A 14,409-nucleotide genomic window follows, 5' to 3' on the forward strand; every position below is an offset into this window, starting at 1 on the left:
AGGGATAACAGGTAAAAATATACAGCAGTTTATATTGTTTTCCTCACCTCCCTTTTATCCCTACAACAACCCTGTGAGGTAGGTTAGGGTGAGACTGTGAAAGTGTGTTACTGCCCCAAGGTCACCAAGAAAGCTTTTGTGGCAGAGTGGGGACATGAACTTGGGTCTCCCAAATCCTAGTCCAACACTATAGCCATTATTACATTAATAGTCACAATATTACTAAGCATTCATCTCATTCTTTCCTTTCACCTCTGCATCACAGAAGCTTGATAAAATATTGGAACAGCAAAGACAGCATTAGATCAAGGAGGGCAGCTGTCAAATGTTTTTAGTCTGGCTCATTTTTACCTCCATATTTGCTTGTGACATATAAATACTGCTACTGTACACATTCAGTGTATGTGGTCCAGTCTTCAAATCCCACAAGCTAGGATGCAGCTGAACCATAACCATGCACTCTGTCCCTGACAGAGAACATTTCATTTTTAATATGACTTCAAAAATTGAAATGACAGATGTGAATGAGGCATATTAAATTACCTGGCAAATGAAGCTACACCCATAAAAATATGGTGATCCAGGTGCTTTGCTGTTAACATCCTTCCAAATACTTAGAAATATATGTGTGTGTTTTATTTAATGCAGGGAAGGGTAGTCCATTCCGTTTAACCCTTGAGAACCACTTTCAGTGCTGAAATTGGACTGAAGACTTTTCAGAATCCTGCAACTTGGTCTCATGCATGTTTACACAGAAGTAAGCCCCAGGTTTTTTCCCCCCATGGAACTTGCTTCTATGTATGTGTAAGTAGACTAAACTTCTATATTCTCAGTGTGAACAGAGTCATCAGAGTCCTGATATACCGAGGACAAAAATCAGAAAGGAAAACAGGCAGGGAATACAAATTCTCTCCAAAATCCAATTAACTGTCTCGTAATTCAGATAAGACAGAGGAAAGAGAACAATGAGTGTTACATTCAGGTTGATTATAGATAGATTGTTTGATGGCAGACCTCTAAATGAAGCTTTGTACTTAAAATGACATTAGTCATGCCAAGTTCAGGTCCATCAGGCCATCTCCTTAGTGCCACATCAAAGGGGTTTTTCACACTTCCAGAGGTTTAAAAGATGGATCTCTGCAACTTTAAAAAAAAATGAAATGCTTTCAAGAACTAAGCAGGACTTGCTAGGCAGAACTTGAAAGCTACAAGAGGAACCTCTTTGTATACTATCAGCATTCAGTAAAAATTATGGTCAGTAGAGATACAGGACAGAAAAAAGGTGCCATTGAAAAGCTGCATTACATGTGGTACATGTAAAAACTTGAAGCACGTGTGTAGAGCATGTGTTCTGCTGAGTGATTTGTTATGTTACCACTCATTTGTCTTGAAAAGTTTTTCACAACAGTGTTGCTGTTTCTATTTACTATCTGAACCAAGCAATTTGGGTTTAATCTATTTTCTAAAGACTTGTTAGGTTAAGTGGAATATAAGTGGGAGTCATGAGATATATGCTATGTTTGATTCCATTAGCTATAACTTACAAAGCTGGAGTTGCATAATTAAAAAATAACTTACAAAGCTGGAGTCCCTAGAGAATTTGTTTGAAAGTGAGATCTCTGTCACGTTTATGACCTGCAAACAGAGAGAACACCATAACAAAAGAAAAACAACACATGATAGCTCTTTCAAACTGCTTTTAGTAGTAATTATCTTTCTGTACAGTGAATAATATATATTTGTTCATTTTAAAATTTATATCTTGATTATTTTCCAAGCCAGGCACTCAAAGGGGGTTACAATAATAAACACATTTCATTCCCAAGAGTGACATAGGTTGAGTGAATACCTTGTAAGGTACATATGGCAATCATTAAGTGTGTCAGTGATAGTACAGCTTTTAGTTGTCATGTAGTGCATTTTTATCCTACAAATCACAAACAGTCTCTAGAATACATCTAATGATATGGCACCAGCTAATTGGATATACAGGAAACCAAACATACGCTTCCTTATAGAGATAATTTGTTACATATTCATCTATTCAATCAGTATTTAATTGCAGCTGTGCATTTTGGCTTGTAGGTCTTGCATGACTTCTGAGCAAATACAATAAGGATTTAATTATGCTCATAACAATTAGGTGCTCATACAAAGTGAAAGTTTCTCCCATCATTGTTGAAACTCAGCATTATATGAGCTGAATCTTTTATCCATTAAAAAAATTATTTTAGTGTAGTCTGCAGAATGTCCCGTATTTTTAGTTGTTAATGTTGCCAAGATCTGATTTTGATGCATTTTTTTCCTTGAGTGGAAAGTATTTAATGTGACAATGACAGACATCTTCCTCATGATGACTGTTCTTCCTTTCATCCACTACAATTCCTAGGAGCACTTGTGGTTGACTAAAACTTTTAAATCTCCTTTCTTTCAAAATGGGCCTTTTGTCCATTAGGGCTTTCTTTTTTCAGTATTACATTTGTGGCTACTATTTGACATTCTTCCCACATCCCCCACATTTGCTGAATTTCTAGATATCTATAACATCTCTACAGAAATTATCTTAGAGGCCTCAGAGTGCTTCATAAACATTCATTTTCAGTATATGTAGTTCCTGCATTCATCCTTGGTTGTCGAAGGTTAAGACCACAGTCTCTTTTAATGGATCTGAGAAGAAAAAGATGACAATAAATTATAAAAGGCTTATTATTTTTACACATGCTATTCCACTGCACTTTTTTTTAATATGAGGGTTTAAAAAAAAACTTCTTTCCTTTTGTTTGCAATCTGCTTCTTTCTCATTCTCAGTCCTACAACACCTCAAATTTCATTCACTCCCAAAGATCCTCCACGCAGCTTCATGTGGCACATATAACACTTGTATCTTCTATGACTTCTTCAGTTAGCCTTTTCTCTTTGTCTTGTTTCCATCAGCAGAAATTACATTGCTCATGCAACTCTTAATGTTAAAGCAACTATATTATTTTTACAAGCTACACACACAAATATATATGTATAATTATATAAACATAGCTATATAATAAAGTTCCTATCATTAGATGCCTTATTCCAAGATGGGTGTATATCTGGACATTCCAAAACAAGTAGACTCCTGGTTTTTTTTAATATAAGCAGCGCTCTGGATGTTATTCTAAGAATACCTAGAGATACAAAGAGTTGACCACCGGCTGCTTCCCATCAGGCTGACTTCTTTCCATCCCTTAAAGTGTCAGAGTAGATACTGAGCCAGTAACAACTCTTAAGACAGCAAAAAGCTAAGACTGGTTAGAACTTCACAGTTTATTAGAAACATAAAGTAGTTTGTTCTGTTTCCAATAAAACTGTATTTTTAATAAGAGAAACATAATGGTCATTGGTTATTCATATGCAGTACAAACATATACTACAAACAGTCATGTATGTGTGATTGCAGGACATGTGGTGGTATACAGTACAGACTGACATGACTTGTTGTCAAGGTTAAAAGTCTGCAGAGTCTGGTCTGTCTTGCCAGAACCAGTTTGTTGCAGTGATTAAGATCTCGAACCCAGGTTCAGATCCCTACTCTGCCATGAAGTTTGCTGGGTGCCTTTGGGTCAGTCATACACTCTCAGTCTAACCTGCCTGAAAGCGTTGTTGTGAGAGTCAAATGGATGAAAAATTGATGTATGCCACCCTGCACTCCATGTAGGAAGGGCAGTATAACAAACAGTATTATTATCAACTCATTACCAGTGGTCAACAAATCCAAAAGCAAGATCAGACATTCAATTTTTTATTATTACATCATTTATTCTTAGCAGAAAGACTTCTGGAATAGCCTTGTCTATATGTCCTTTGAAATGTTTTCAAGGAAGGAACTCCAGTTTCAGCCACTTCTAAACTAGTTGAAATATCACAACAGAGAAGCCGATAAGCCCGAGCAAGGGCACAATTTAATGCAAGAAGAGGTGGGAAACAAATGGGGGAAAGTATTTTCTCCTTCCCTTGCCTATGACAGAGATGACACTGCCCGCCCCAAACTAATACCAGCACCACCAGCTTAAAGAAACTAGTCCAGCCTAGAAATGCTGGCCAATCTAAGGGATTTCTGTTCATTAATACTTTGGATTGTACAAGCTACTTCATCATCTCCATTTCCAAGATTTGTACCCTCCAATGCAAGCATTCTATAACTATTGCATTTTAAGTTTTTATTTTACTATGCTTTGCATAGCTGCACTCTTTTCCTTGGCTCTACATACTGTTGTAATGTGGCCAGTCATGCCACAAGTATTTCTCATTTTTAAATCTGCAGGTAGGATCACCAACTGCCTAGAGAAATGCTGTTCCTTTGGAGCTTAATATGTGGAAATAGATGGCTGAAGTTTTTTGTGGCATACATAGAGGTAAATAGTATCACTGTGTAAATAACATCATGTTAAACCTCTGATAAAGGGACAGGACATATTTTCTCCAGGCAGTTGGCAACCCTCTCCACAGGCCTCTGTTGCATGCTGTACTCCACAATGGTAACAACCTTTGTGAAGCATATCCATTTCCTTGTCAAGTTCCTTTATGTATTTAAAGACATGTTTTGCTGTCTCCCGCACGATATTTCTCACCAGGTCCCAAGAGCAGTGCCTGTAAAATTTGTGCAGTTTTATTTGCAGATTTCATAGCCAGCACCAGCTTTAAAACAGAATCAAGAGCAAACTGTGGTTCAGACAATAGGCTTTTCTATCACAGGTCATCATTAATTCCGCAGACTAGCCTTATCCCTAAATATTGGAGTGTGTCAGAGTTGTACAATACTTACAATTTTGAGAAAGCTTCCTTAGTTTTGCTGGTCTGCCCAGACCTCTTTGATTATAAGTTAAAAGTAAATTGCTCTGCTATTTTACTAGGGATTATGTCATGGGTTTTGAATGGATTTATCACGTCTCCAAAGGTTCTGTCACCTTTTTTTTCAGGGGTTAAAATATTCCACATTAAACTGCAGGTGGAAGCCCCTACATGACTGAAGAGAATTGCTTTTTTAAAATCTTTATCTGTTACATCATATGAGCAGTTTAAAAAAAGCAAGTAGGTAATTCACAGTACTTCTCCCAGGTTTTCTATTTCTAATTATCCTATAAAAAGGAAAAGTGGCAGCCATTTTCTCACAGCAGAAAGAAGTACTCAGAAATTCCATCCCTTCTGTGTGCCTTTCATTGGATATTCTTCTATGTTAAATTCTTTCTCTTCACCATGTGTAGCATTGTGAATCTAACAGGTCTTAATAATTTTTTTAAAATAGCTTATTCATAACAATGACCATGAACCAGGAAAATGCGGTTCACTTCAGTTTGTGGTTGGTGGTGTACCAGATTCATCAGCCATGAACTGTCATGAACTTTTTAGGTGTCAAATGAACCAGTTCAGTTTGTGAGGTTCACAATGCAGTAGAATGCCCTCCCTTGGTGCGCTAGAGACATGAAGCTCTCAGAGAAACTCCAGCTGACTCTCCTCTACCTGCCCTCCAAGTTTGGTGAGTATTGGATTTACAGGGTCCAAAATATAGACCGCCCCCCCCCCAAGAAGGTGCCCCCAGGAAAATGTTTTCTGGGGAAATGACAGGCTCATGTTAAGGAGATTCAGGAGTGTATAGAATGGATTCTATCCAACCTGGAGACATCAAACTCACAAAGGTCTGAGGTATGACTCCCCAAAGAAGATGCCTCTGGGAAAGTGCTTTTGGTGGAAATGTCAGGCATGGGTTCAAAAGTGAGGCTGATAAAATTGAACACAGGCTATGGCAAATAAAATGCCAGTCTGTGGTCAGGCAGGCAAAAAGGAAATATGAGGAGCATATAGCAAAAAACGTAAAAACCAACAATAAAACTTTCTTCAAATACATTAGAAGCAGGAAACCAGCCAGGGAGGCAGTGGGGCCCTTGGATGACCAAGGGGTAAAAGGAGTACTGAAGGATGATAGGGAAATCGCTGAAAAGCTGAATTCATTTTTTGCCTCTTTTTTCTCTGTGGAAGATGAGAAGTGCTTGCCCACTCCAGAACCACTGATTTCAGGAGGGGTGTTGAAAGACCTGAGTCAGATTGAGGTGACGAGAGAGGAGGTCCTAAAACTGATAGACAACTTAAAAACTGAAAAATCACCAGGCCCAGATGGCATACATCCGAGAGTTCTGAAAGAACTCAAATGTGAACTTGTAGATCTCCTGACAAAGATATGTAATCTTTCCTTAAAATCTGCCTCCATTCCTGAGGATTGGAAGGTAGCTAATGTCACTCCCATCTTTAAAAAGGGTTCCAGAGGAGATCCGGGAAATTACAGGCCAGTCAGTCTGACGTCGATACCGGGTAAATTGGTGGAAACCATTATTAAGGAAAGAATTAGTAGGCACATAGATGAACAAAACCTATTGAGGCAGACTCAGCACGGTTTCTGTAAGGGAAGATCTTGTCTCACTAACCTGTTAGTGTTCTTTGAGGGGGTGAACAAACATGTGGACAAGGGGGATCCAATAGATATTATTTACCTTGACTTCCAGAAAGCTTTTGATAAAGTTCCTCATCAAAGGCTCCTAAGTAAGCTCAAAAATCATGGGATAGAAGGACAAGTCCTTTTATGGATCAAAAACTGGCTAATTAATAGAAAACAGAGAGTGAGTATAAATGGGCAGTTCTCTCAGTGGAGGGGGGTAAGCAGTGGGGTACCGCAGGGATCAGTACTTGGTCCACTGCTTTTTAACTTGTTCATTAATGATTTGGAGATGGGAGTAAGCAGTGAAGTGGCTAAATTTGCGGATGATACAAAGTTGTTCAGGGTGGTGAAAACCAGTGAGGATTGTGAGGCACTCCAAGGGGATCTGTCAAGGATGGGCGAGTGGGCGTCAACATGGCAAATGGGGTTCAATGTGGCCAAGTGCAAGGTGATGCACATTGGAGCCAAAAATCCTAAATATAAATACACATTGATGGGGTCTGAACTGGCAGAGACTGAGCAAGAGAGAGATCTTGGAGTTGTAGTGGATAACTCACTGAAAATGTCGAGACAGTGTGTGAATATGGAGCAGAGGTCCATCAGTGGCTATTAGCCACAAAGTATAGATAGGGGCTCTTGGGCAAGTGATGCTCTGTCTTCTTGGTGCTTGGGGGGGGGTCAACAGTGGGAGGGCTTCTAATGTCCTGGCCCCACTGGTGGACCTCCTGATGGCACTGGTATTTCTGGCCACTGTGTGACACAGAGTGTTGGACTGGATGGGCCTTTGGCCTGATCCAACATTGGCATCTCTTATGTTCTTATGTTCTTAAGTGTATAGAATGGACCCCTTTTGGTGTTTGCAAGGCTAAAGAATTCCAAACCCACCTCCCGTTGCTTTGAAGTTTGGTAAAAAAAATTGATTGAGTGAATACAGTCTGAAAAAGCATCCATTCATGAACAGCCAGAAACCACTTAAAAGTTCATCCCAGTTTATATGCCACGAACTTCAGTTCATGAACCACAAATTGCCCCAAATTCATCACAAACTTTAGTTTGTCAGCTGGTTTGTGCCCATCCCTACTTATCCAACTGTGAGGTAGATCACCCTAATTTCCCTCACAGGTTAATGTGTTTATAAGCAGGACTGCTCTGGCTTGCAGGTGTCAGTAGTTCAGGCCTTGGTGCAGATTCCATCCTTATGTCTTTCAAGACTAGATTCAAGAATGTGGTAATTGGTTAACTGTGAAAGCCTGTGCTCAGTTGTGTTACCAGATTTGGGGGGGGGGGAATTAGGAGTGGATGTTAACATCTTCTGGAAAGTTCCATCAAGGGAGATTCCTGATTGGATCCCAGAAAACAACTGGTGCCAGAGGGCAAAAGTCATTAATAAGGCTATGGGCCAGAAGGAAGCCATGCTAACTTTATGCTTGTGCCATGCTAGTATGCTTTGGTGATGGACTGCAATGTATAGAATACTTTAGGCTACAACTTTGATTCTTATGCTGCAATAAGGTGTGCCATCAAATACCAGGTACTAAATGTATTAGGTAGAAAAGTTAGCTTTTTAATTTATCTGATGCTAAGCTATAGAGACTGTATTGCATAGTGATATCCTTTTTTAAAACTGTTCAATCAACCTTTATATATCTTTACAAAGGTCTGCTTTATTTGTGTGCATTTAACCTTGAGGAGCCACAGGGCTGGGTGCTGCTCAGGTAAAAGGGAGTGCTGACCCAGCGTGACCCAGACTTGAGTCTCTGACATCAACATATCCCCCAACAAGTGTATTTCCATGTGCTGCTCTGACTCAGCAGGTAGCAACAGGGACAAACTGGAAACATGCAATACAGTAACTTCCCTTAGTATATGTACAACGGTGGTATTTTTAAAAGTTTAAGAAGTTAAGATATTATTCTGTAAGTGGATTTCTAGTCATTATATCTTGCTGGATTCCTGTTAGAAAAAAAGTGTCTAAAGCAGAAATCTGAGGCACACTTACCTGTTTACTTGGATGCACATACAAATGTTATCATTGGGGATTACTTCCAGATGTCTGAAGTAGTGCAGTTTGTTGTACAGCCTCAGGATTCGGCTACCTTATTCTACAGTTTATGTAAAAGATGGTGGCTGTAGATAACAGTTTAGTACTGAGAATCTCATCACAGCTGGCATAAAACTGCAAGGCTCATCGGTCATGTGCTGCATCCATACACATCATGAGGAGAGAATAAGGTTGCAAATTCCACAGACATCAACTACTTTCTCACCTAAATTCTCAGAGGAAAATATGTAGAGAAATGATGTGCTATAGAAAGAGTTTAAAACAACACTTCAAACTATGTTTGGATTGCGTAAATTGCCTAAGAGGCAGAAAACAGAAATCTTAATTGGCCAATTGGAGAGGACAGCAAAAAGGGAAGTGGCCACTTGACCAGAAAATGGAAAGTAAACAGTGGACTAAATCTTTAGAAGACTGAAATGCCTGTTTGATATGCACAAGTGTTCAGAACAGAAGCATAGTCTTATACCAGAATTTGTAGCCCTACAGAGTTCAGGAGCTTATAGATATTTATAAGAATACATTCTGAAGCTTGAAGAGGCTCTTACATTAAGCACGTTTGGCCCCCCCTGCTCTACTTGGTTCCGAAAGTTATAAAAGGGTTAGTACTGTTTTTAAATTCTGGTTTTTTAAAACAGAAGTTCAAATTTCATTAAAATAACATAACTGTACCTGCTGTTCAAACAGTTTTCTCTGCAATATCTTTATATTGTTCATGTATTGAATTGGAATGGAAATAATTGTGTACAGGGATGCAAAGAAGAATTACTACAGCAAAGGTGCAGATTCAACCCAGAATGAAAAAGAGGGCATCAATTTCAAAACTAGCCAGTGGGCATGTTTCAATATCAAATACACCACAGGAGGCCAAGAACTTTCAATATTTATTGAATGTGTTATGCTTTCTCATTACACAAAAAACAGAGCTGTGCTGCACTTACAAGCATCATGTTTTCATAAAAGACATCAGTGGCAATTTTGCATTAACATTCAGCTTGGCTTTGATTTCCAAAATGAATTTATTAATTCTTGAACCTAAGGGTCAAAAAGGACTCCAAGAAAATACTCATAGGCACTCTTATGTGTTGAGAGTATCCACAAGACATGTAGAAAGTCTATATTTTAAAATGGATAAATTACAAAATAAATGCTCTTGGATGATCTGCCAACCTCTCTGATTGGGACAATTACCCTTTGCACAGACAATTAAAATAATTTGCAACAAGGGGGAAAGAATAATTCATTGCTATTGCATGGTCAGGGCTTGTTAAGTATAAACATGCATGAGAAAGATTCCTGAATATGGGAGGAAATGCTGGAAAGGTGAAATTTTCATCATAGCAACTGGCCTACCTTTACTGGAGCAATAAACAGTTTGAGTACTGTTGAGGGTAATGTTAACACATGTTGAAGGAACTTATGGAAGGCCAGGAATACATTGTTTGCTATTTATCACCCTCCTCTTAAAACAAATGATTTAGAAAAATCACACCATCTCATGTTTAAGTCAAAACAATATTATTGATTTCTTTACTGTGGAAAGGATGGGTGTTTATCTCATAAGTTATTTATATGATGTATTCTGAGTTTGATGACACTCTGGTGCCTCCACCATCTGGAATGCTTTAATCTCTAAACATTATTTTCTTTTGCTACAATATTCACTGATTTAATTTCTTTTTGTCTTATGATATTTTTGGATTGTTTTTAGATGTATGAGGTTTATTGTGAGTGTGCTTTTATCGTGTGAGCCGCCCTGAGCCTGCCATGGTGGGGAGGGTGGGGTGGGGTACAAATTTAAATAAATAAAATATTTCATAGGATCAGTCAATGTCCCATTCAACATGAGATCGCTAATGATTCTGCAAATCATTTAACCATATCTTACAGTAACAGCTGATCATTTTAAACAAGAGTATTCCAAAGGCAGTTTTTCCATCATTACCCCCATTTTTAAGAGCAGCTCTGTCTCATATTTCTAAACAGGAGCTATGTTAGCCTGTTGTAGCAAAGTAAAAGAAATTGGGACTAATCAAGTGTATGGATCTGAAGATGTGAGGATATGTTTCATACTTCTGACTGTTTCAGGAGGGTAGCTGTGTTGGCCTGCAGTAGAAGTGTAAAATTCAAGTCCAGTAGCACCTTAAACACCAACAGGATTTTCATTGTATAAACTTTTGAGAGTCAAAGTTCCCTTCATCAGGTAATATATCCAGAAGAGTGAGCCATGTTAGTCTGTTGCTGTGTAATAGTAAAAAGCCCAGCAGCACCTTTAAGACTAACAAACTTTATTGTAGCATAAGCTTTCAAGAAACACAGCTCTCTTGCGTCTGACGAAGAGAGCTGTGTTTCTCGAAAGCTTATGCTACAATAAAGATTGTTAGTATTAAAGGTGCTACTAAGTTCATGTATGAACTCCACAGTCAAAAGGTATGTTCAACCATAGAAAGCAGTCATGATGAAATTTGTGGCCTCCCTTGTTCTCACTTTTGCCAATAAGCTACTTGGTACATTGCAAGCCAGTTAAGATGGTTTTCTTTAGTCATGGTTAGGATTTAGGCTAAGCTACTAAGTGGTTTATCAGCAAAGAGAGATTCCCATGATTTCTGATGACCCTTGATAATACGTTCATAGTAGCAGCAAAGAATGCTGGGATCTCTGGAAAATACATTTCCCATTACCCGATGTGCTATACATCCTCACAGGAGTATCTATGTTTTGGTTAATTGTTTTATGGTGGGTTTTAATTAAGCTTTTTTTATTTATTTTTTATTATGTTGTATTTTTAAGCCACCTTAAGCAGCTTCCCTGGAGAGGTATATAAATAAATATCTAGGGCTCATACAAAATATCTACAACAGTATATGGGGCCTTGTGCTTCTACAGGAAACCTACTGGTGCTGTAATTTTTCTCAACAGAAAGAGGTGATGGAAGAGCTCTGCCTAAAACTGTTCTTAAAGAAGGAAAGTTAAAATACACATGCAATACACATGAAAGGAATTTGGGATAGGAATATTACTACTATAAACATGAAGATTATTACATTCCTTTTGGTTTTACTACTCACCTCTCAGGATTGTTCTTTTGACTGAGAAATGTTTCACTGGGTATTAGGAACATGAGCTGACAGTGAGTTAAACTAAGAGGTGTTTATTTTCATTGAAAGGCTAACATATTTTATTTTGAAAATCTGATTCTTAGCTTTTATTTAGTTAAACCTGCCAATAGTACAAAGGGGAAAAAATCCCAGAACCGTTATACTCCCCTAAATCACCAGTCTGTCTATATGGGGCTATTTTTTTCTCCATTTGGCTATGGCAAAGAGGACAAAATGGTGGGGTTTCCTGGAAAAGATTACTAAGAAATTTCTAGAACAAAGTTTTAATCTGGTGGCACTTTTCAGACCAACTTTGTTCTACTGCTTCAGACCAACATGGCTACCCACCTGGATCTAAAAGATTTCTACTTAGCAGAAGCAGTTTTATAGGATATTGGGGCATTGGAGAGATATTGCTTTGCAACAGATACTGACAATATAGGTGCTTGCTTACCATCTGCTCAGTTTGTGCATTTGTAAATAAGCATTTCATTGAAAGACGCAATAAATTCTTATATTGGTTGGATCCAGTGCAGATTTTTCATGGATGTAAAGATTTCTGCCCATAGAGCATGTCTTTATGACATCCCCCTTCCTCTCAGGACCAGCATTTAGGCAGGGATATTTCAGGATACAGTGGGAGGTGAAAAAGTTATGGCCTACAGGCAAAAATCCTTCAGCCCATTGAAACCCCATGCTGGATCTAACCAACAGTCTTCCCATAGAGGAACTGACCCCATAAAATGCCTTGCAACTACTTAATGAAGTAGCAAACACAAAACAAAAACTTACCACTAAATACAGTTTGAAGCCTATTGCCAACCCAAGAAGCCTTCCTCCAGTTTCAGATGGTAGTCTTCTGAAAGCTCCATAGGCTGTAGGAAGGATTCCAACTAGGCTGAGCTGAATGGTGGTATACATGCCAATACTGGAACTTGCAAGCAGGCACCTGTTAAGTTTTTCATTATAATGTTGCATTGAATCCTTCCTGATGCATATTGCCAAAAATGTATCAGCTTATCAGGGCACTGTCAGAAGCTGGTACATGTCTCTGCTGCATAAACATTCAGTTCTGAGCAAACAGTGTAACTTTTTAAAAGCCTGGCAGTGTATTTTACATTAGATAAAAGCAAAAGGTAATTTGGATAATAAGTGTCCAGACTACATGTTGGTAGACAGTTTATAGAAAGCAGATAAGAACATAAAAAAGCCATGTTGGATCAGGCCAATGGCCCATGTAGTCCAACACTGTCACACAATGGCCAAAAATACCAGGTGCCATCAGGAGGTCCAGCAGTGGGGCCAGGACACTAGAAGCTCTCCCACTATTGGGCCCCCCAAGCACCAAGAATACAGAGCATCACTGCCGCAGACATAGTGTTCCATCTATACCTTATAGCTAATAGCCACTCATGGAGTTCTGCTCCATAAGTTTATCCAATCCCCTTTTGAAGCTGTCTATGGCTGTAGCCATCTCTACTTCCTGTGGACGTGAATGCCACATGTTAATTACTCTTTGAGTGATAAAGTACTTCCTTTTATCTATTTTAAGCCTACTGCTTATTAATTCATTGAGTGCCCACAAGTTCTTGTATTGTGAGAAAGGAAGGAAAGTATTTTTTCTTAACCTTCTCTATCCCATGGATAATTTTTTAAACCTCTATGTTACTCCTCAGTCATCGTTTCTCCAAGCTAAAAAGCCCTAACCTCTTTAACCTTTCTTCATAGGGAAGGTGTTCCATCCCCTTAATCATTCTAGTTGCCCTTTTCTGTGCCTTTTCCAAAGCTATAATATCTTATTTGAAGTGCAATGACCAGAATTGTACCTGGTATTCCAGTGAGGTTGCACCATCTGTTATGATACAGGGGCATTATGATACTGGCTGATTTGTTTTCACTTCCTAATAATCCCCAGCATAACATTTGCCTTTTTTATTGCAGTTGCACCCTGAGTTGACAACGATCCTTTTCAGATAGCCTATCTATTCGGTTTTAGTAACTGGTTACTAATGGAATTTTTCTGTCTTTGCAGACAGACCCTGTTTTAGTAACTGGTTGCTAACTGAAAAGTACTCGGAAACGTAGAGTGATTCAGCAAAGTACTTTATTAGATCAAGAACAAGACAGGGAACCCCGGCACGCAGGCCGGTATATATGCCCAGAACCCACCACCAAAACACACCCCCTAGTGACCCTATTGGTTATTTACAGTGGCCGAGAGTCTCATAGGCTCTCGGCCGCGGACCTTGCCCTCTGGTTGGTGCGGGCTAGGATCCGCTCTGCTATTGTTCTCTCGGAACGAAGCTTGGGACTTGTGCACGACCGCATGGCCCAACGGTCGCGCACGTGGCAATACGGATACATTACACCCCTCCCCCCATAGTCCAGACTACCCACACACAAAGTCCTGTAGGTACGCTGGGGCCTTCCGAGTCCGGGTGGAGCGGCGGGGCTCTGGGGCGATGGCCTGGGCTGCCCCGTGGCCCTGTGGCGGGGAGACGGGTTGCGGTGTGAGTGGCGGCGACGCCGGGGGCTCGGGTGTTACCGGAACTGGAACGGGGGCCTGGGTCTGTGCCTCCGGCTCGTTAGCTGACACCTCATCCGCTTCGGGGAACTCCAGGTCCTCGGGGTCGTTCGAGAGGACCCTTCGCCGAAGCTGATCGATGTGGTGGTGCAGCAGTTGGCCGTCCTCACTGGAGACCTCGTAGGATCATGGGCCCCGCACTCGGACCACGCGAGTGGGGATCCAACGTGGCCCTTGTGCATAGTTTCATGCGTAGACGGGGTCT

Source organism: Gekko japonicus, unplaced genomic scaffold (genome assembly GCF_001447785.1).
Source record: "Gekko japonicus isolate JY-2015 unplaced genomic scaffold, Gekko_japonicus_V1.1 scaffold551, whole genome shotgun sequence".
In the NCBI taxonomy this organism is placed as follows: domain Eukaryota; kingdom Metazoa; phylum Chordata; class Lepidosauria; order Squamata; family Gekkonidae; genus Gekko; species Gekko japonicus.